The sequence below is a fragment of the Rhopalosiphum padi genome, chromosome 2 (assembly GCF_020882245.1).
Source record: "Rhopalosiphum padi isolate XX-2018 chromosome 2, ASM2088224v1, whole genome shotgun sequence".
In the NCBI taxonomy this organism is placed as follows: domain Eukaryota; kingdom Metazoa; phylum Arthropoda; class Insecta; order Hemiptera; family Aphididae; genus Rhopalosiphum; species Rhopalosiphum padi.
The window spans coordinates 32,706,081-32,727,873 of record NC_083598.1 but is presented as its reverse complement, the minus strand read 5'-3'; the positions used below and the strand labels follow the sequence as shown (position 1 = coordinate 32,727,873).

General features: G+C 26.4%; 1 long non-coding RNA gene across 1 annotated transcript; it reads left to right on the top strand.

Moving 5' to 3' along the window:
- The first annotated feature begins 6,642 nt into the window (after positions 1–6,642).
- LOC132921032 (uncharacterized) lies at positions 6,643–7,633 on the top strand. The gene is made up of 3 exons (XR_009660818.1): positions 6,643–6,731; positions 6,820–6,988; positions 7,071–7,633. It is a non-coding gene; the product is annotated as an uncharacterized LOC132921032 (long non-coding RNA).
- The last annotated feature ends 14,160 nt before the right edge of the window (positions 7,634–21,793 follow it).

Genomic DNA, 21,793 nt, shown 5'->3' with positions numbered 1-21,793 from the left:
AAAATAATTAGATTTTTTATCAACTGTTATGGGTTATGAGAGAGTACAAATTTGTTTTTTAAATGTGACCTTTCTTTTTTTTTTAAAACTTATAAGCAGTTGATTTTTTTAATGCTAAAATTACTACAATTTGCTAAAAAATGCTCTAATTTTAAAAACAATTTTTATCATTATAGTTCTTAAGATTAAATGCCATAAAAAAATATTTGAAAAGATATTATAGTTTTGGCTTATTTAGTTACCTAAAATTTCCAAAAAATAATTTGATTAATTTATTTAAGCATAAACATGGGATACATAGACAATTGGACATGGTATAATATATCAAAAAACTATTTTGTGAATATAGATAGTGCAACTTATAAAATGTTGATTTAACAGTTTTATAAATGTAGAAGTAAAAATAATATATTAATCAATTCAAATTAGTCATTAATATAACTAATTACCTTATAATTTAGAATAATATCAATGAATTTTGTTTAAATTCAAAATAAGTAAGATGCAAATATTTGATTTATTACATTTCCATTCTAAGCACAAAATTTTACTTTGCATATTTTAGATATTGATGCAAATAACTATTTTTATATTATTATTGCACTTCTGTATGAACAATAACTATATGGATTTGAAAGAGTTTTATACCAATATAATACAATATTTGATATTGATAGTTTAGTATAAAAAATTTATTTTTCAAAATAATTTTTTCATAAGTTTCTTAATGTTTTTTTTTTTTACTATAATTTATGCATTTGTGATATTATATGCATACCAAAACATATTAATTTAAAATCTCTGAACAATAGCACTAAGTACCTCATAATCCTAGTTTGATGTTTAAATAAATAACTTCTGTATTCGGGGTTCTATCATTAGATGGTCTTCCTTCTAGTTTCTATCAGCTATTTTTATAATATATATTATTCTTATATTATTTTTGTATAATTACTTTTATCATATTTGATTACTGTATTTTATCATAAATTGGAATATTCCTTAAAAAAAAATTATCAAACTAATTATTAAATAAATTAAGGGGATTAGTGGCTATCAATTATTTTAGTCAAAACATATCAGTCTTTTGTTACTTTTTAATTAATCCTATTTGTACTTTTTATATGTTTAAAAAATTAACTATTAACTTTAATCTTTTCTTATATTTTTCTATATTAACTAAACTTAATGAAATAAAAAAATAGTTTCTTGCCGAGTCTCGGTTAATAAATCTACATTTATAATTTATCTATTAATTATGTGTATTAAACAATGTTCAAAGAAACGTGTTTCTTAAAGTCAGAAGCATTTAGAATTAATGAAAGCATTGTTAAGGGTTTTCTTCACCCCCATATCAGCTGAAAAATAAGATAACATCAAAACAAAATTTTAAATTTTTATGTATTTGTATAGTGCAGGTATGGCACTATTAACAGCTTTACTTGATTTAGTGATATTTTAATATTTAATATTTTTCAAATTATATTTAATATATAAACAATATATAATATACACATGAATTTAATAAAATTATCAAAACTTTAAAGAAATCTTTATAATTAACACATTAATGATTTATTCTTAAAATTTAATTTATTTTGTTAATATAAATTTATTAATTTTAAGTTTGTAATGTTGTAACATATGTCTAAAATAGGTACAGTCTTTGTAATTTATCTAATCATTTTTAAGTGTAGGAATATAGTTTACTTTACCTATATAACTTTTTATTAGACAACCGTATTCTTATAAAAACTATAGTGTTGTGAAAAAGGTTGAATATACGAGTACTTAAAGGGATTTAATAATATCCTTAAACCATATATGTTATATAGATAATAAACTAATAAATAATAAATTCCTTGATTTGTTTATACTTAATTCAGTTGAACATAATCTAATTTGATTAACAATATTTGTTTTGATTAAATTGAGTTTTCATAAACATATAAATAATATTAAAGTTTATTAAAGTTTAATGGTCGTGTACTCATGCTATCTGCTGTTGCTATAATAGTTATTGTTTTTATTAAGCTTAATCTGAATTAAATTGGCACAGGTATCTTAATTGGTGGACGTGGTGGCTATACTTGAGCATACAGCTCACTAATCACTATTCACTATAAACAGCATAAACCTGCCCAACGTCGACAACGCCCGTTGGTTGAAGTGAATTTTTAAAAAAAAAAAAACAAAACATTTTACTTTTTTATATTATTATAATATATTATCACAAATTAAATAAAACGTTTTATTTATTCTGTATATTTCTATAGCTGATCCTGGTGATCCTGCACGGCGTTGCTTATGAGTCATGACAAATTAAATGCCAGTGGATTTACCTTTTCACTGTTAAATGTAAACAATAAACACATATTAAAATTAAACTGCACATTTATTTGATTTATTTGAATGGTTTTGACCAAACATAAAATACAGGTCTAAAATTCAATTTTATAATAATATTATTTTATTTTCTGCAAACAAAAAAAATATTCATTTTTGTAAGCCAACTAATCCCCTCTTTAGAATGTACAATTTAAAAATTTTATTTCAAGGTGCACAAATATAGGACCTATATAATACCTACCTATTTACATACTAAATTTCAGAAGCATGAGTGCAATAGACTTTCTTACGGATTACTTATAGGTACCTACACACACATACAAACATATCCTCTTATTATTAATATAAATAGATACTCGTAAATTTATATCTACAAATCATTGTCCCGTTTATTAGCATTTCGTGGCTGTCACCTTTATTAATTATTGTCTTTATTTATTTGAAAAAAATATCTACGAAATCGGATCAACGTCGAAAAATGGGCATAACCAAAGTACGGCATCGTCAGCGATCGATGAGATAGTCAATAAAACCCCAGTATAAGTTTTATTATGTAATATGTTGTTTATTGCAGTGGTGTTTCAAGAGGGGTGTTGAGTATGTGCGTGGATCCGAAACGACCTCCCTCCTCGACAATTTATATTTATTAGGTACAGGTATATTATTGTTGTATATTCTAAACTTCGTAAAAAGGCAAAAAATAAATTTTATTTTGATATAGCCATTATTAAATATAAATACTAGGTAGTATTGACAGACATTGAAACACAAATAAGTAATATGCACCTATATTTTATTTTGCTCATTAATATTATAGATATTTACCTAAATATAACATTCCACCTTGGAACTTTCTGGCGACGAGCGAGCGTGCGACGTGCCTGGTATGTCATACCTAAGTAATATATTGTATTATGTCCCGTTTTACGTATAACATTGGCAGTATCGCCGGTATCTATATGTATACCTACAGGTGACACAAAATTGCAAAGGCTAATTATCTATCAATTGTTACTCATATCTTTAATAGGATATATTTATTAATTAGCGGAACCAATATTATGTTTTCTCGTTTCGCCTTTCGCCCACTGCCAACTCAGTGGTTAGATTAAATTAGTTTGGAAGTGAAGGATTTCAAATAACTTCTAACTTAACGAGAAAACCCAGAATGATTATAACATAATATAAAGTATTAAGCAATAAATTCGTTGTATCGTCAACAATTATGTTAACATTTTGTTCATATTGTTTCCTGTGACCTTTCATGTGATTAATTTTACATGAAAAAAAAACTAACTTATTTTTAATTAAGGTAAGTTACTTTTATTTCAAATTAACTTTTAACATTAAACTTAACTTACATTTTTCTGTATTAACTGAACTTAAAGAGTTAAAATAATTAGTTAACTTGGCCAGCCTTGCATATAGTTACACACACATTTTTGATAAAAGTATTGTTCATTATATTAACAAAATAAGTATTGCGAATAGTGTGATAAGTATAAAATGTTTAATGTTCGTTGTGAATTTTATCTGAAATCGACCATCCCTTTTTTTAAATGTCGACTCCCCTTTAAATTTTATTTTAAATGGTAATAATTTTAACAGTGAATAAGTAAAATAAAAAGAAAGTAAGTTGGATGATCAATCTTAACTAAAAACTTCAATTCCAAACGAATTCAAATATTTTTTCAGATTTCGTGTTGCATTACTTGCAACTTTATTCGGTACATTGCACAAATGTGGTTACACGATTTTAAGTGAAAAATATATAACCTGTCGACTGCAGTTTAGTTTAATGATATTATGTGCGTGCGATGCCACGCCTCATCATCTCTTTCTACTTCCACTAGATCACACATTCTCATACAATAATGATCATTTACACATTCATACGACACGCATCCACGCAGTCAGAAAATTGCCTAAATAAATAATCAACTCAATAAAAATGAATTTTTATCGAATTCCCTCAACAAATTTCTGTTTTCATCGAAAATGTACCTATTTTGTGGGTACACTGAGGTATCAAAGACGAATTCGGCCCAATTTAACGGGAGGGAGAGAGATTTATATTATTTTATACAACTCATTACCGATATACCTAGTATTATACTAATTAGTAATTAGTAATTATCAAATGAAATGTATGCCCGTCAAATAGGGAGAAGTATCGATTGTCCCGGATCCCGATCGCCTTATTATTACCACCTGCCGAATGCCCGAATCTACACTGAGTGGTATTATTTAGGTATATATTTATATATTATAAAACTATAGAAGTTGGCGGAATAGTGAAAATAACAAAATGGATTGTCTTATGCGTCTATATGCTATAAAATCTGTTCTAAAGTATATTTACTTTATAAACCTGATACTTAAGTGGACCGCGTAATATATAATGTTATCAAATTATGATGCCGACGGAAACGTGAAATGGTTATCGATCCGACATTTTATAGACCTTGATATTATAAATTTCAGTAACACATGATGGCCAGTATCAAACACTAGTTATAATCACACATATTATCATTCTATTCTAGTAGATTTCATACATACAGTGGAGTGTAACGATATTTATTTAGTAGACTATAGTGTTAATAAAAATGACTGTAGGCTATGAAATATCTATAATATAAAAAGATTAGTACAATCTTTCATCTGCAGTTATAAATTTATAATATAATAAGTAATAGGTAGGTACTAGGTGCACTAGTCATATAAAAAAATATACTAAAACGATAATATAATATAAATAATAAATTAATATAATTTTAGTTTAATAATTCCCAAAAATGTTTTATTGAAATACATTTTATTGTATCTCCGACTGTTCATATTGTCTTTATAGGTATACTGCATATAACAACTTTTTACTGATTAATCATGACCGACGGGCTATATGATTTTATACCATTATTTTAGTATGATTTATTTTTTTTACCAATATTTGCAGTACCTACGTGACTATTGGCTATATATGTACCTATTATGCATTAATGAATAAAATTATTTATATAATTTCTAAAAAAAAAAATGTGGAAAGTGTGAGCTATCGTTTAGCTGTACATAGGTGGTTCAAAATTCCTACCACATACCTTTTCATTCACACGATTCGAATTTGTGATCTTGCCGATTGTATATTTAAAAAATAATTTTATAAGCTTATCCGAATAATTTGCAGTATTTTTAACAGATCTGGGTCCTAGATATCAAAGAAAAATTGCAATGAAATTTAATTAATTTATTTATTTTAATCAATTTTTACAGATTATTACTATTTTTTTTGTTATATTAATTTTATTGTATTTTAGGTTTTGAAAATAAATAAATATTATAACTATATTATTTAGGTACCTTTTTGACCTTTATCATAAATGGAAAAAACTGAAAACAACTTCTTATTACATTTTTTTATATATTTTATTTTTAATGGGGAATGATAAACTTCTACAAATTTAAGTAATCTCTTACAAATTATAGTATTAACTCCTACAAAAGATAGTATTGACTCCTACAAATATGACTATTTTGTCAGGAGTCAAAGCAAAAACTAATGGTATTATGTTAATTTTTACTGATGATAAATTAAACAAAAAGAATAAAATAATAAAATAATATATAATTTTGATTCTTAAAATCATAAAAAGTAAATAACGGCAAAAAATATTTTGTACAATAAATAAATGTACCGTCAAATAATATTTTTTCGTTAGAACTGAGAAATTTAAAATTGTATATACAAAATATTAAATAATATTATAATATATGGGTATGTTGATCGTTTGATCGTTTGATTTTAAACAAATTGTTCAAAGCGGCTTGTTTAAATATCTATTAAATTTATCGTACCACGACTTCGTCAATATTTTTATGGACAAAGGTGGCAACATAGATTTACGCATATTATACACATTTCGTTTAATATAATTAAGATCAGTTGTATTTAGTCATGATTATTTTTAGCTTTTTGAGCTTTTCAGTTCCAAATTCATGTACTCAAGTAAAAATCTTGGAGTTAATCGGATATTACCCGAACTTGTTTCGGGTAAAAAGGTCAGCGTAAGAGATTAAAGTATCTTTTATTTGCAAGTAAAAAGGTACCGTCAAACCGGGTGACTTGTAACTGGGAGGTGACTTGGAACAATTGTGTTTTTTTTTGATAACAGCGTTTAATTTTATACTAGATAAGGGAAATAAAATTCTGCCTCCACAGCAATATTTTTCGGAACGTTTTGTAAACGTTTCATTATCATCGAAAATGTGTTATCTCTTATCAATAAGCCATGTGATTCAACCATAATTTAATAAAAAAAATCCAAATTTTCAACTCCTTAATTAAGAGCTGCAAAAGTGGTATTTCAGCTTCAAAATTCAAGGTATTGTTATTTTTTAGTGAATTCCTAATGTGTTATTAGTGTTAATTGTTAAGTAGAATTAGGAAATAATATTATTTACATTTTTCAGGGTTGGTTTTATTTTCCGTAAAAAATAATTGGGTGACTTGGAACATGCCGAACTATTATAAACGAACACCCGGCAGTCGTACTTACCGAAATTTTTCTGAAGAAACTTTAGATAATGCATTGAACGAAATCCGAAATTATAGATTGACTTACCGACAGGCTTCTGATAAGTATGGAATACCAATAAGCACTTTAAGTAGGAAAAAAAACCAACTAAATATTAATAACCTAATAATTGATGATTTTGTTAAGGTAAAATTTGAAACTGTAAGAGGCAACTTTGAAGAATATGTAGGACAAATTACTGAAATAGAGGAGGATAATTTACTGTGCCGGTTCCTTAGAAAGAGCCAAAGTATGAGAGGATGTTTTTCTTTTCCTTTCATAATAGATGAAGCATATGTTGGAAAAGACCAAGTTATAAAAAAATTAAAGGTCATAAAAGAAAGAAGAGGCAACTATCAGTTTGAATAAAAATTAGTTCCTTATCTACTGTAAAAATTTAAATTGTTAAGTTTTAAAATCAATAACATTAATTTTTGGTTACCTATTGTTAAATTGTTTTTTGTTATAAATATTAAATTGTAAGGTTCAAAAAAGAAATACTTATGTTGTATCTATTGTTTTACAAGTCAGTTTAAACTGTTTTATTTTTTGTTGTATATAAAGTTTAATTTTATTAATATGTTTGTTAAATTTATTTTGTGAGCAAAGACTGCAACTTATAAGAAAAAGTATTATTTTGTAATAAACAGTTTTAAAAAAATGTTAAATTGTTTTTAAATTAATAAAAATATGGTTTTTGGTTATTGTTATATTGTTTTTTGTTATAAATATTAAATTTTAAGGTTCAAAAAAGAAATACTTATGTTGTATCTATTGTTTTACAAGTCAGTTTAAACTGTTTTATTTTTTGTTGTATATAAAGTTTAATTTTATTAATATGTTTGTTAAATTTATTTTGTGAGCAAAGACTGCAACTTATAAGAAAAAGTATTATTTTGTAATAAACAGTTTTAAAAAAATGTTAAATTGTTTTTAAATTAATAAAAATATGGTTTTAAACACTTTTTTTTTTTTAAAAATAATTGTAGAGTTCCAAGTGACCTTCCACAAATCATTAAATGCAATCTGCATTTGAAAAAATGTATGTTCCAAGTCACCCAACACCCCAGGTGACTTGGAACAAGCACTTTTTATTTTTTTTTTATCTTAATTTACTCAAAAACTTTATTTTTTTTTTACTTAATCTATTCCTTGGAGGTGTGCGACACTGCATGATTTTTTACAGAACCTAATTATCAATAATGAATGTATTACAGTAGTTAAAAGGTCAAAATCGTTCCAAGTCACCCTGATTGACGGTACACGTAACTTACTTTAACATTAAAATATCAATAAAAACCTATGAGATGCACTAAATAATACTATTACCTTTATAAGTTTGATTATAAGTAAATTCACTTTAATATTTAATATTACAGCATAAAATTGATTCTGCTGAACGCAAATTTTCCATGTTTTACGTTTGTAAGACGGAGAGGGAGACAACATATTATTATGTGCCATGTGGTATGATATACTCTTCAGAATAATACATTATTTTTTAATGTGCAATTTCATAAAATTATTTAGAATTTACCATAGTCCACAACAGGTTGCCATGAGGTCTACTAGTCTGTCTAGTCTACTACGTTACACAATATATTATTATTATTATATTATTATTTAAGTCTATAATTATAACTACTGTTTTCCATGTATATTATTTCATTAACCATTACTATCATTTCTTGTTAATCTACTAATTATTAAAATGTATCTATAAATTGCCGTTTGACGTTAAATAAATAAATAAATTATATTATGAGACAATCTATTGTCATCTCATGCGAAATCGCTGTTTCTGTCCCTATTTAGTATTTACTGCGAAAACGTCAAGTTATCTGACCCGTGTCAATATTATGCACATTTTATCATGTGCATATCGTATTATTCATAATATCATGCGTTTTATTAGTCCTAGTCTAATATGTTATGTTTTGAATGCAAAATTATTATAATTATTATTGTAATAGACCCGCAATAATACAAATTTATTTTATTTTATGTATTCTATATAATATTTATTTCATTTCATCGTATGATCTTCAACGCTTTTTGACTTGTGACCCATTTCGGTAATAATAATTTGTATGCTACTTATTTTGGACTTAATATACTAGTAGGTATCTAAGTGTTAAGTATTAAAAATAAAATCCAATAATGAACACAACAATGTGTGTTATATACTTATCTGATTTTTATGCGAATGTCTTGTATAATAGTTAACCGGAAATGTATATTATTTAGAGTGCACGATGACAATAAGCTTTGGTTAGCGTGTGGTCAATATTTTTGTCTAGGCACGTGAAATGCATGTGAAATGCATGTACCTATCGGTATACACTAACAATGAAATTATTAAATAATATTTTTTATTTGATTTTGTATATTTTACCTTATATTTTATCATATCAGTACACCACAGTAAATAACAGGACTTAAAAATAAAAATAAAAATGTATTATAGAATGGTGATTTGCTAATGCCTTAAGCTCTTAACAGTCTTAACACAATCAAAGATAATGGCGAATTTGTATGTCAAAGTAAAATTATGCAGTACATTGAATTTTTATAATCGAATAATAACACTATAATATGTAAAATATACCTAGCTTAAAAATGTTTGTATACCGGGGCCGTTTTAGGGGGGGGGGCAGAGCGAGGCATTTATCCAGGGCCTCGCGTTTAAAATTTATATTGAAATCTTATAAGCTATAGGTGACTATATAGTTATTGGTTAAATAAGTTTTGCCCAGGGCCTCGCAAAAGGTAATACCGGTCCTACTGTATACAATGTTATAATTTTATAAACGAATTTTTATGTGTATCTTTATAATATTTTAAAATTATTTTACAATTAATGCCTCTATATTCTAATATATTTATCACGAATTAAGATATATCTTAATTCGTGATATTTATTTGAAAAATTATAAAAAAATGTTTATGTATACCTATTTTTCGTTTAAGAATTTTCAAAGGTTATTTTTAGGTTGTTGGCAGGTTACATTTAATGTCTGGTTATGGTTTTCTAATCGTACAAAATATATTCAAAACCTAGAGGTGTTATTTTAAAAAAGCAATAAAACAAATGTCAAATTTCGAAAAAATTCAAAATACACTTTTTTAATGTATTATAGATAAAAATTTCTCGTTATTTAAGGGAAATTCGTTAAAAAATTATATTATCTTAAAATTCGAAAATATTGGTGTATTCAATATTGTATTATTGTCAATATGGTAATTTTAATCGTAAATATTTATCAATAACCGTAGTGGCAATACCACAAAATAATCAACTTAAGATGTGTGTGTACTTATTTGATTACACTTAAAAATTGACGTTATTCTCATACGTTTTTTGTACCAAATTTAAAACTCATTTATAGGTTAACAACTATATTTTAATGTTATTTCATATGTGAATTATGTTTATCATAATATGTTACTACATTAACTAAAGTGAAAATATATTTTCTGGATGAGAATGTTCCCACATTAGAAATAAAATTAAATAGTAATTATTACTTTAATAATATAATACATTGTGTATATGTCTGTAAATATGTAAATTGTTATCCATGGTCCATAAAGTAATTATTAATTATTTTAATAACTTGTTGGAATATGATGAATACATTAGTTTAAGTAGTAGTATTAGTTTTAGTACTTTTATGTTGTAGGATATATAATTACCTATATAACTATAAATATTTAGTAAAAGTATTTTGAGTATGTTTCGCCGAATTTTGATTTGAAACAAAAATGTAAATTGTTGCTTATTACTTTATTAGGTTATTTAATATTTATATCATATAGATTATGATTATAGTCCAATTTTATTTATTTATTGATATATCTCTAATATGGTTTTAATCGAATCAGTGGTTGTTAAAACTTTGATGGTCGATGTAGGCATAGGTTGAAAATAAAGACGGGTTTATAATATACCAACTGGCCAACTAAAAACATATAGGTAATAATTGTGGTTTTATGTTTAAACAACTTTATACTATATTTTTAATTAAGCAGTGTATTGCAGGGACCGTTTCTGCTGTGATGAATGCAATTGATAAACAATACTATAGAAACTAAAGTACGATAGCCGATAGATACTCTAGGTATCCAAGTATTCCAAACATGGATTATCAACAAAATGACTATAATAGTATAATTACAATTTACAATAATATAAACATAACGTTCTTTTTAAAAAAGCCAATAGGTATTATTTAATTATATGTATATTTAGTACAAGACTATTTCATATCTCTTAATTATAATCCAAAAATTATATTAATTATCAGTGTAGTCGGAACATTTTAACTAATTTTCTCGAAAAGAATTATAATTCTTTGGAAATATGTTTTTACATGATTTAAAACCATTAAAAAACAATATTTTTCCATCTTTTCGTTACTATGTTAAATTTTTAATGACGAAATACGTTTTTAATTTTATATTCCGAAGCAGAAAAAGTCTATGAGTTCCAATACATAAAAATCAAATGTTGAATAAGTACCTAGTTAATTTGTTTTAAAGTAAGTATACTTATTTAATGTTTAGATGAAAAGAGTGGCGTATCACAGAGACAGGGCCCATAAGTATTAATCTAAATGCTAGACCTACTCTCATCAAAACTTTAAATACCTATTTAACCTACTAAACTTTTTATCTTAAATTAGATTTTTGAATAATGAACTTCTTATTAAAATATTTTGCTTCGAAATATAAAAAAAAATGTAATATGCTGTCGATCTAAAACATAAAAAACTTAAAAATAAGAACAACTTTTGTTCTCAAAAATTATGTTTAGTAATGACTTTAAATCATGTTAAATCATATTTTCAAAATATTTATATATATATATTTATTTTTTATTTAAAAATATTGTTTTGTAATAATTTAAAATTATCTAAAGAAAAAATGTTTTTAAAAACGTAAAAACTTTAAAAAAAAATGACTGCCTTTAAACGAATTAGCTTGTGTATATAAATGTTAATACAATTTATTGTGTCAAAATAATTAGGTATATGCCGTAGGTAATGACATGGCGATCCAAAATTAAATCACGATCATTAATCCTACTTTGATGTATAATAATATTATTAGTTATTACGCATATACTATATAGAGCTGCGTGCTCGAACTGTTCTGCAGTATTAATAACCGTCAAAATGTATGTGTGGATTATAATAGACGATTTGAAATATTCTGGATTTCGGAATGCGAATATGATTTTACGTATATATATTGCACTTAGTATAATATACCTGTACAAAAATAACGCGTATCGAACCGCTACGTCAAGGTCATTAGCTAATTTCTCTAAACCAAGGTCAATTATTATACTACTAGTACAATATTTTATATATTATTAATAATAATAATAATAATTTATTAACAATTATCAGATAATCATACTGATTTATAAATGTGTATTATTATATGGTGGATCACACAGCATCACCTACCTATATGATTTTAGTAACTCTAAGTAGGTAAAATGTATTGAGTTTATCTGTTTTACACCGGTTAACATTACTTACTTAACAAATAAAGTACATTTTTATTTTTTGAGTATTTAAATGAATTTTTTTGTATCTTAAATCCATTTAAAATACTTAAATATATGTATTTTTAAAAAAACATCTAAAATGTCTTATTTTGAGATTCTCTAGATTCTGAACGGAGCAATGAATGTATTGATTTTACAATGGTCGAATAATGTATTAAATATTGATACATAAACACAACATTTTGAGAAGTTTATAAAAAAAAAAACACTAGTAAAAATTAAGCTACAAGTTTTAAAATTTAAAGATGTATTGTGATACAGGAGAACATGACTGAACAGCTCATTATCCGTATTACTTGTGAAACGAAATATAATATAAAGACGTTTTTATGAAGTTAATGATTTTATTTAATTTATCTGCCATCCACTGCATAATAACAATTTCATTGTGACCACAAGTCACTCACATTCGGTTTATATACAGTTTACCAAAATGAAGCAGCATGCCTCTGTTGTGGTTTCGAGAACACTTATTAGTTATTACCAAGGGTACCTCATTTGCGGCTTGTGACTTCGGTGGCTCCGCGTGCAGGGACATACGTAGTTGTACAGAATATCCGCAGGAGTGTTGCGACAGCTGTCTACCCGGCGTCATATTCGGCCTCTAAGTTGGTCGTCATTATTTTAGTATAAGTGGCCCAAGTTGCTTTGAACGCAGCCGAATTTATACTTGAGGCTATCCTGGTTGAATAGATTAAGATATACGGTTATTGAACGTGACTTCTAAATGGCAACAAACTACTGACAGCGAAGGCACAGAGGCAATACGTCGCGAAGGCAAAACAACGTAGTGACGGGTCCAAGAAAAATAAGGAAGTTGGTTGGAAGAGAACGAGTTGTTGAGAGAACCCAGAAGAGACTGTTTTGTAGGGATCATGGAATTGTTTTGTGGGATGTGGCCATGTGGGTAAGGCGCCACACGTCTAATTAATTCGTAAACTCGCGAGGATGATGTGGAGTCTGCAGTCTTATCAGTCGTAATATTTGTGGTCACGAGGGAGAACTCTTATACATATTATATTCTGACTGAATTAGTTTGTCTGTCCACTACGAGGCAAGCTGCCGCAGAGACCGTCTTACGGCCCATTGACTTATCAGACAGACGATTGTACTGTGAGGAAAAGCCGACTATAAAGATAGCCGTCTCATCGGGTAATTATCGAATCTGTCGTTTATTCCTACTTGCGCAGTTGCATGTTGCAACTTGTACATCGTATGATGGTCATTGGCTGTTAACAACTGGTAATAAATTCTGTAAATCTGCATTTTAAGATCTATTATGTTATAATATTATTATGTGTCATTATTATATACGTAATACACGAAATGGCACAACTACATGATTTAGCTGTTCGAATAACGTTGACGCGGTATCCGTGACGGACTATCCATGGTCCAGACAGAATCGTTATGACGATTTTAGTACTACCGCTGTGAAAATATCTGAGTACAACATAAATTTTATTCGCGGAAAATATTTAAATGATTTTTAACGAGACAAAAAGATTATATGGCGAAGGATGCCAGAACTAAACAAAAATTGGTAATGAATAAATAAAATTTAAGTACCTATTGTTTAAAAAAATTTTTGTTTTTGTTCGTGTAGATCAAAACTATTATATTGTATAATCGTTTCAAAATTACTTTTAAAGAGAATGTAGTTAGTATTTTTTATCTATTTCCAGGGAGCCAAAATAATATTTTTGCACGCTAAAATTAGCGAGATGTCCCGGGTCCCCACTCAGATGACACCTATGTTTTATAATTTAAAATAATATTATGTGTATTGCATTAATACGTTGTACGCACGTACGGTGCGTCGTGTACTCGTGTGTATATAGTATATGCGATAGAATCATTAAATGGTCTCCAGAGCCTTTAGCGGAAAATGATTGATGAACGTGTAGGGTATGCACTCGCGTATTACCATTTATATGTTCTATCGTCTCGGAAATCGTCGTACGACGAATTCACAAACGTCTGAAAATCTGTCATCATGTCGCTGTTATCTGTACAACAACTAGCAAATGACTTTGCATCGTTTTGAACGACTTTTGCGTGCATACCCAATACATGCCTACATAATATGCATATCATACGTTAAGCATAGATATATCATATATATGTTTACATATTATATACGTTGTAAAATAGCGGTTAAACCTTATTACATCTGTGAATTTGAAGTGCCCCCCCCTCAGAACTAGGATATATCCGCCACTGATCACAAGTTTATTCTGTATACCTATGTTTTTTCTACTAATTTTACGCCCCCCTTTCCGTACACGCTGCTGATATCAGCTGTTCGGTATTCCGTTAAATGCTTAAAATACGTACACATGTTCATATAAAAATATTATTTATATTCCATACATATATGTCACAGACCACAGTGTTTGTTCTTTTCACAAGTTTCTAGAGTAATTATATTATTAACAATAGTAATTATATTCCTCTATCGGCGTATCTTTCCGTTAAAAAAAACTTTCATTTGACCAATCAAATCTTTTATGAATACATCAATATACCTATTATTCTTATAACTTTTTATTCTTTGGACATATGGTTAAAAACGATGCAGTTTGTGGCAATTAAATATCCTGTAAACATTATGATAGGTACGTACCTAAAATATGACTCGTTTATTCCAATTGTTAAAAAAAACAACAAACAGGCGTACATACTCGTATTATGAACATAGTGATGATCTAATTATTAATATTAGAGATATATCATGCCACTTGTAGCGTATCAATTATCACTTGCTATAGTGTATTATAATACATAATTACATAAGACTTATTTAATAATCTAAACATGTACTAAGTATACAAAGCATTAGAAATTATGCACTAGTTATTTTTTTTTCAACTAGAATTTGCATGTTATCACATTGAAAAATATTAGAAATTAATTTCTTTTAAATTTTAAATGATTTAATAAAATTAAAATATAATAATATAATTATCAACTTTTCAGATATACAATCCAATTAATATTAAATATGTAGTAAAATATTTTATTAGTATAATTATTGATATCGGGTCATAAACTTGACGGCCACAAACGATAACATTTTAAATCAATATATTATTAATTTACACTATATTATTGTGTAAAATTGCATATTATGCACGCAAGCTAACTGCATATATAATGTGTGTGTAATGTGTATAGTCAAATCATGTTATTTCGTATCATTTGGAAACAGAGAAAACGTGTAATGTCTATGTATATTTTTTATTTTTTATTAATAAAATATTAAAATAGTTGGATATTATACTATACTTTAAAATAATTGTGCTATTTTTCGGACAGGTCTGGTCTGTAAGTTTTAATATATATATATTTTATATTAAGGTAAAAACAATGTAAATGTCCGTGAGGTGCAGAACAAGCCTTTTGTGTAATGACATCTGACGCGCGAAATAACCGGTACTTACGACGTCGCTTCAAGCCATCACCGATTATCAATAGCATTACTATAACATTAAGCCAATAAACAGGATGATTATTTTATCGAAAACCATGCAAATTATCTTGCGTAGTATACTAGTACAAGACATTTTTAAATAATATTGTTATAATTGTTTTTAGCGTTTAAGATCATAATAATAGGTATATATTATTATTGCATATAATATGTCCAAGTAAATTGTATTAAATTTGTCTACGATTTTAGGAATTTGCTCTAAAAATTTAAAAACTTCGTGTTATTTCTAAAACCATTCTTTGGTTCATGAAAAAAGAATCACCCTGTATATATAATAGCAATCGGCGATCTGTACCAGACATTATTGTAATTATACATCGGAGTACCTACACGCGATTTCAACCACCGTGTGTCCGTGTCACATTCACTGAACATTTTATCGTTTATTTCTATCGACTATTGAGTACATACCATTGTGGGCCATGTTGTTATTGTTATTATTATTGTTTGACCGAGGCACGCACGATCGGTTAAGTATTGCCCGTTAAGTATTACAACAATATAAAATATTATAGAAATAATAATCAGTATATCAATTTGTTTTTTGGTCTCCAACGAGTATTTTCAAATGCTGTGCCCAGTTTAAGTATATAATTTGACTTTTTGATTGCGATCTATTTTATTTGTACTTTCAAAAGTACAAAGTACTTTTTTTTTTAATTTCGGGTGATATACACACACTGATTTATTATTAATTATTATGATTAGTTTGAACATATTACATATTTAGATATCTATGGCCTGGTGAAGTAGGTACCTAAAAGTATAGTAATTATAGTATGTTACCTAATATTTTAGTACTTAATATTTATTTAATACTTTAATAGTGATGATTAATAAATTTCCATTACTGTAGCATATATTATTATTGTATAGGCATATAAAAGAACAATTAAAAAACTATTATCGCGTGAGTATATATTTGTGTTATAAAAATAATAGTTAAGTTTTTTTTGTAAAAGTCTCAGGCTCCTAAACATAATTAGGTATCTATAAGCTTTATATAGGACTGGGAAAACATAGATTTTATTCTTGCAATTGTTTTCTGTATGTTTATTAAATTATTTATATTTAAGATTAATTTATAAGTTGGAAATAAATACTATTAATAGTTGTTTAGACATGCTAAATAGGTAATTCTTTCACGATTTTACCATGGGAATTATGGTTTTAAATAGATTTAACACTCTAATAGCTGCCTGGTTTTGAATCTGAGTTTTTTCCTTTTGTTATTTTAATACCAATATTTATTTTATTTTATTTTTTTATTTTGTCAATATTATGTATAATAGTATAATACGTATTTACGTATAAAAGCATTTAACTCTCAATTGAGTTTCTTTTGAGATTATATGAATTGTTATCTACGCAAACATAGATACTAATTTTACTTTACGTAATTATTTTTTTTTCAGTCTCAGTATAATATAAAAAAAAATAATAAACTTACTTCATTAGTTATTAATAATTTTAATATACCTAGATGTTAAAGTTAATGTAAAGAGTAATTTCATTGGTAGCTTGTCGAGGGATCGGATGTGTGTAAAGAACTTATGATTCACGAACCAAACCCATGTCTGTTAACAAAATGGGGTTATTTAATAAATAATGTATTCGGTAAAAATTAAAGTGCCTACGGTTTCCCAAATTTGATTAACATCCGTATACAATTATTAATTAGTCGAATGAAAAATATAATTTTAAATTTGTAAATTTAAATACATACATTATGGCATAAAATGTCAGTATATAAATTTAAGTTTCTAAATTAATACCTAGTAATCTCTTGCATGGTTTATTACATAAAGGCGTACATTATACTAAATTTAAAAAACTGTTTGATTATAGTATAGAAACTAATATTAGTATAAAAACTATATTTTCCTATAATAAATAACTGATACAGTTTTACTTGTATATTATCGTCAAGATATTTTAATTTTTATGAATGATTGTTGTTACCTATTAATAGAATGTATAGAGAAAAAATTAATTTAAAATAACAATGAAACTATAATTTATCTGACATTAAAATGATTTCAACTATTAAAAGAAAACAATCTTAAATACATTTAAACCTTAAAAATTATTTTTGTAATAAATTTAATAACGTCCTCAAAATAATAATATAATAAAATATATTATACATAATAACCATTGTATTAAATATAATAATATAAATATATAATATAATTATTATATTATTGTATTATTATTTCTCATGTATTTAGCTTATTATTTGTATGATGATCTTCGACAAACAAATAACAACTTCTCTAGCAATCAAAAATAATCTTTTTTTTTTACATTACATTATTTTATATCTAATAAACTGCAATTACAAAATATCTATTGTAAAACAAATTACTGAATAAACTTTATTCACGATTTTAGTATGTATTTTTTTTTTTTACCTAAAGTATTGTTGCCAACAAACAGCTAATGGTTTTTGAATTAATAATAGATATTGATTAAAAAAAATATATAGAATAATGTATAGAATACCTAATACAAACTGTAGTGCCGTAAAAATATACTATAATGATGAATGTTTTGTATTAATCATGCATCAGCCTAAAGTATTATATTTTTAAGTGTTTTTCAAGTGCCTAAACGATGTAGATAGAATTCGTGTTTAGTTATTATAATATATTGACGAATAGACAAATAGACGATGGTGGTGGCGATGCGCGTACCGAGTTATATGTCAAATATTGCTAAAAATTATAAATTAAACTAGGACATAAAAAAATTAATGACATAAGTAGGTATTCAAATTTGTATCTATCGTATTAGTGTTTATTTTTGTATTATACATTTTCTAACGATCACATATTATAGGATATAAATTAATATTACAATTTATTATACATCAATTATTATCCTTATACGTTTAATCGTTTAATGTATCTGGAAGATAATGTACCACGTTGAAATTGTAAAATACTCTGGAGTACAGATGCAATATAATATTAGGTATACAGGAAGATTCATCAAGAATGCCCATCTATACTATTTCCTTTAATAATGAATTGAATCGAATCCTGATATGAAACATTTTTAAATATAATACTTAAAGATCATTTTCTCCATTTATTGTGATTTTTTGTACTACTTAAGGACTAAGGAGGGTTATGTGGCGATACAATAAACTTTTGTTTTCAAATTAGAACTTATATTGTAAGTTATTAAGTGGATAATATTTTTTGAAAACTTTTACATACCTATCTAATTCAAAATTCGAATAAGTTGTTTTTCAATTATTGAAATTACTACTAAACCGAGGATAATAGTTCTTGAAAATAGATGTAATATTGAATCTAATATTTATTATACTAGAAACATTTTTACAAATTATAAATGTAGAAAGATTAATATATATAAATTATTATTACTACAATTTTTAAATCACCATACAACTCATATATAAGAGCCTATTATTATTGAACTTTCATTCTCAGTACACAAAGTCAAATAACTCAAAGGTTAATCGTTCAAATCTCGATTTTGTTATTTCCGAAAAATTATTCGTTAAATAATTTAAAATTAAAAAAGGTGATCTCATTTGAACGACGGAAGTTTGTATCTTTACAGGATACTCCTTATTAAGTAGTAAACAAATATTTGAAAATGTGGTTTTTAAGCATATTTAAAAAATTCAAAAATCAGAATTTGAATTATCTGCAATATTGAAAAAAGGATACCAAGCATGTTCATATAAAATAAAATTATAATATTCAAATAGTTTATGGCCTTTATGCATAGACAATGTATTTTCAGTGAAAATTGATAAGTATGTATAATAATTTATGGTGGCAAGTCTGTATTGGCGGCAAAAACACTATTAAAAACCAATAATAATAACCGCTAATAAACGTCACGAGGATATTATAATTTAAGAAGCGTACTTACCTACTTACCTACCTTATTAGTAATTAATATCGTTGAAACAAAAAGTGTAATATTACTATAAAAACTTGATCAATCGGATACGTGTTTTTCTGCTTATATAATTATATTCGTAGGTATAATAGTAGTAAATAAAAATATCACATTATTACGAAGTAATACCATGGTTGATTGATTCGAATTATTATTATGTTTTTAAAGTTTTCGAAGTTTCGAATAGGTGAAAATTCGACTAAACATTTAATGTAACGATAACACTAAAAATGTTATTACCGCAATTTATATATGCACATATACCGACACCTCACACAATCAATTATTATGTAGTATTTGTGTGTCTTATAATATTATCACACAGGTACACGATATTGTTATAAATAATAATAATATTGTCGTTAGACGTCTGCAGAACAAAGCTCATTAATTATGTACAAGTATTATAATTATAATAAGGCAGCGCGCGCATAAGTCGCAGAACCTAACCATGGCGACGCCGCGTCTTCGAATATAGCCTACATATATAATAATATAATATATAGCGTATATACCAGACCATTAATAATAATATTGTCACATGCGGAGCAAGGTAAACTAATCACCGTAATCGCTTGGCTGTTCGGCCAATAATAATAATTATTCAAAAGACGGCTTCGACTTCCTTTTAATGTCATGTCATCCAAAACCCATCGGTTTAAAAAAAATATTGGAAAAAAAACTATATTATTATTACTTTACAGTACACATTAAACAAACATGACGCGTACATTCACACCTTATGTGGCATGAACCTGCAGAGCCTATATTGTGTAAAATGTGTTTCTATGTACTCTCTGTTAAACTACATTTTTCGAATGCCTCACATGTCAACACGCTTGAACAAATCCAAACATTAACATTATTTCACCTAAAGAAGAATTCATCCCGGACAAGAATATAAAATTATAGACGTTTTCCTCAAGACAGCCCATCTGTGAAGTAAGTGTATAGAATAATTCGCCAAAGATTCATTACCATAATAATAATGATTATTGCATATTTGTATCATAATATTATGTTGAAAAGTTTCACAATACATTATTATATCTAAAAACTTAAACCACGGTAGGTTAATAAACCATATATTTGAATCTTTAAATATATATATCATATATGTATTATTAGTTATTAGTGTTATTATAATATATAGTTACAAATAAAATTGAGTTCAAAAGTAATAATAATAACAAACGCCGTTTATTGTCGTTTGTGACCATTTAAACGTGACGTGGACATACATTTACCACTTACAACACTGCATGACGTGACCAATATTCGATTTAGCTAATTACTAGTGTGTCGTCTGATCGAAGCCGAATTTAAGGATTTTTAAAAAGTACACCGCTCTGGGTTCAATGTAATTCTAATAATAATGCAATCTTTTTTTTTTTTGTTTGAGTGAAACGACTAAAGTAGTTTTTTTACCATTTTAATTATTTATTTATATGTAATACATTTTATAGTCCAAATCACATATTTTTATTTTTATTATTAGTTATGATGAGTTATGACTATCGCTTTCAAAAGTTGTAGGCGTATTATACGCCAACACAGCATGCACACCATGCACACACTTTATAATAAAATTATCATCAGCTGTAATACATCAACAGCTAATAAGGTGCCTAAATTTAGTTTTATTATAAATTTATAGGAAATGTAAATATTAAATACGTGATAATTATATTACAACGAATCGATATGTATATATATTTATATATATTTTATATCAAATTTAAATACATAATTTATTGCGAGTATTGATGATTAACCGTTTTTATAACTTCGTTATCATATTCACTGATTGTTCCTTATGTGGAAAGATTGTGTAATAATAATAAAAAAAAAATGTTA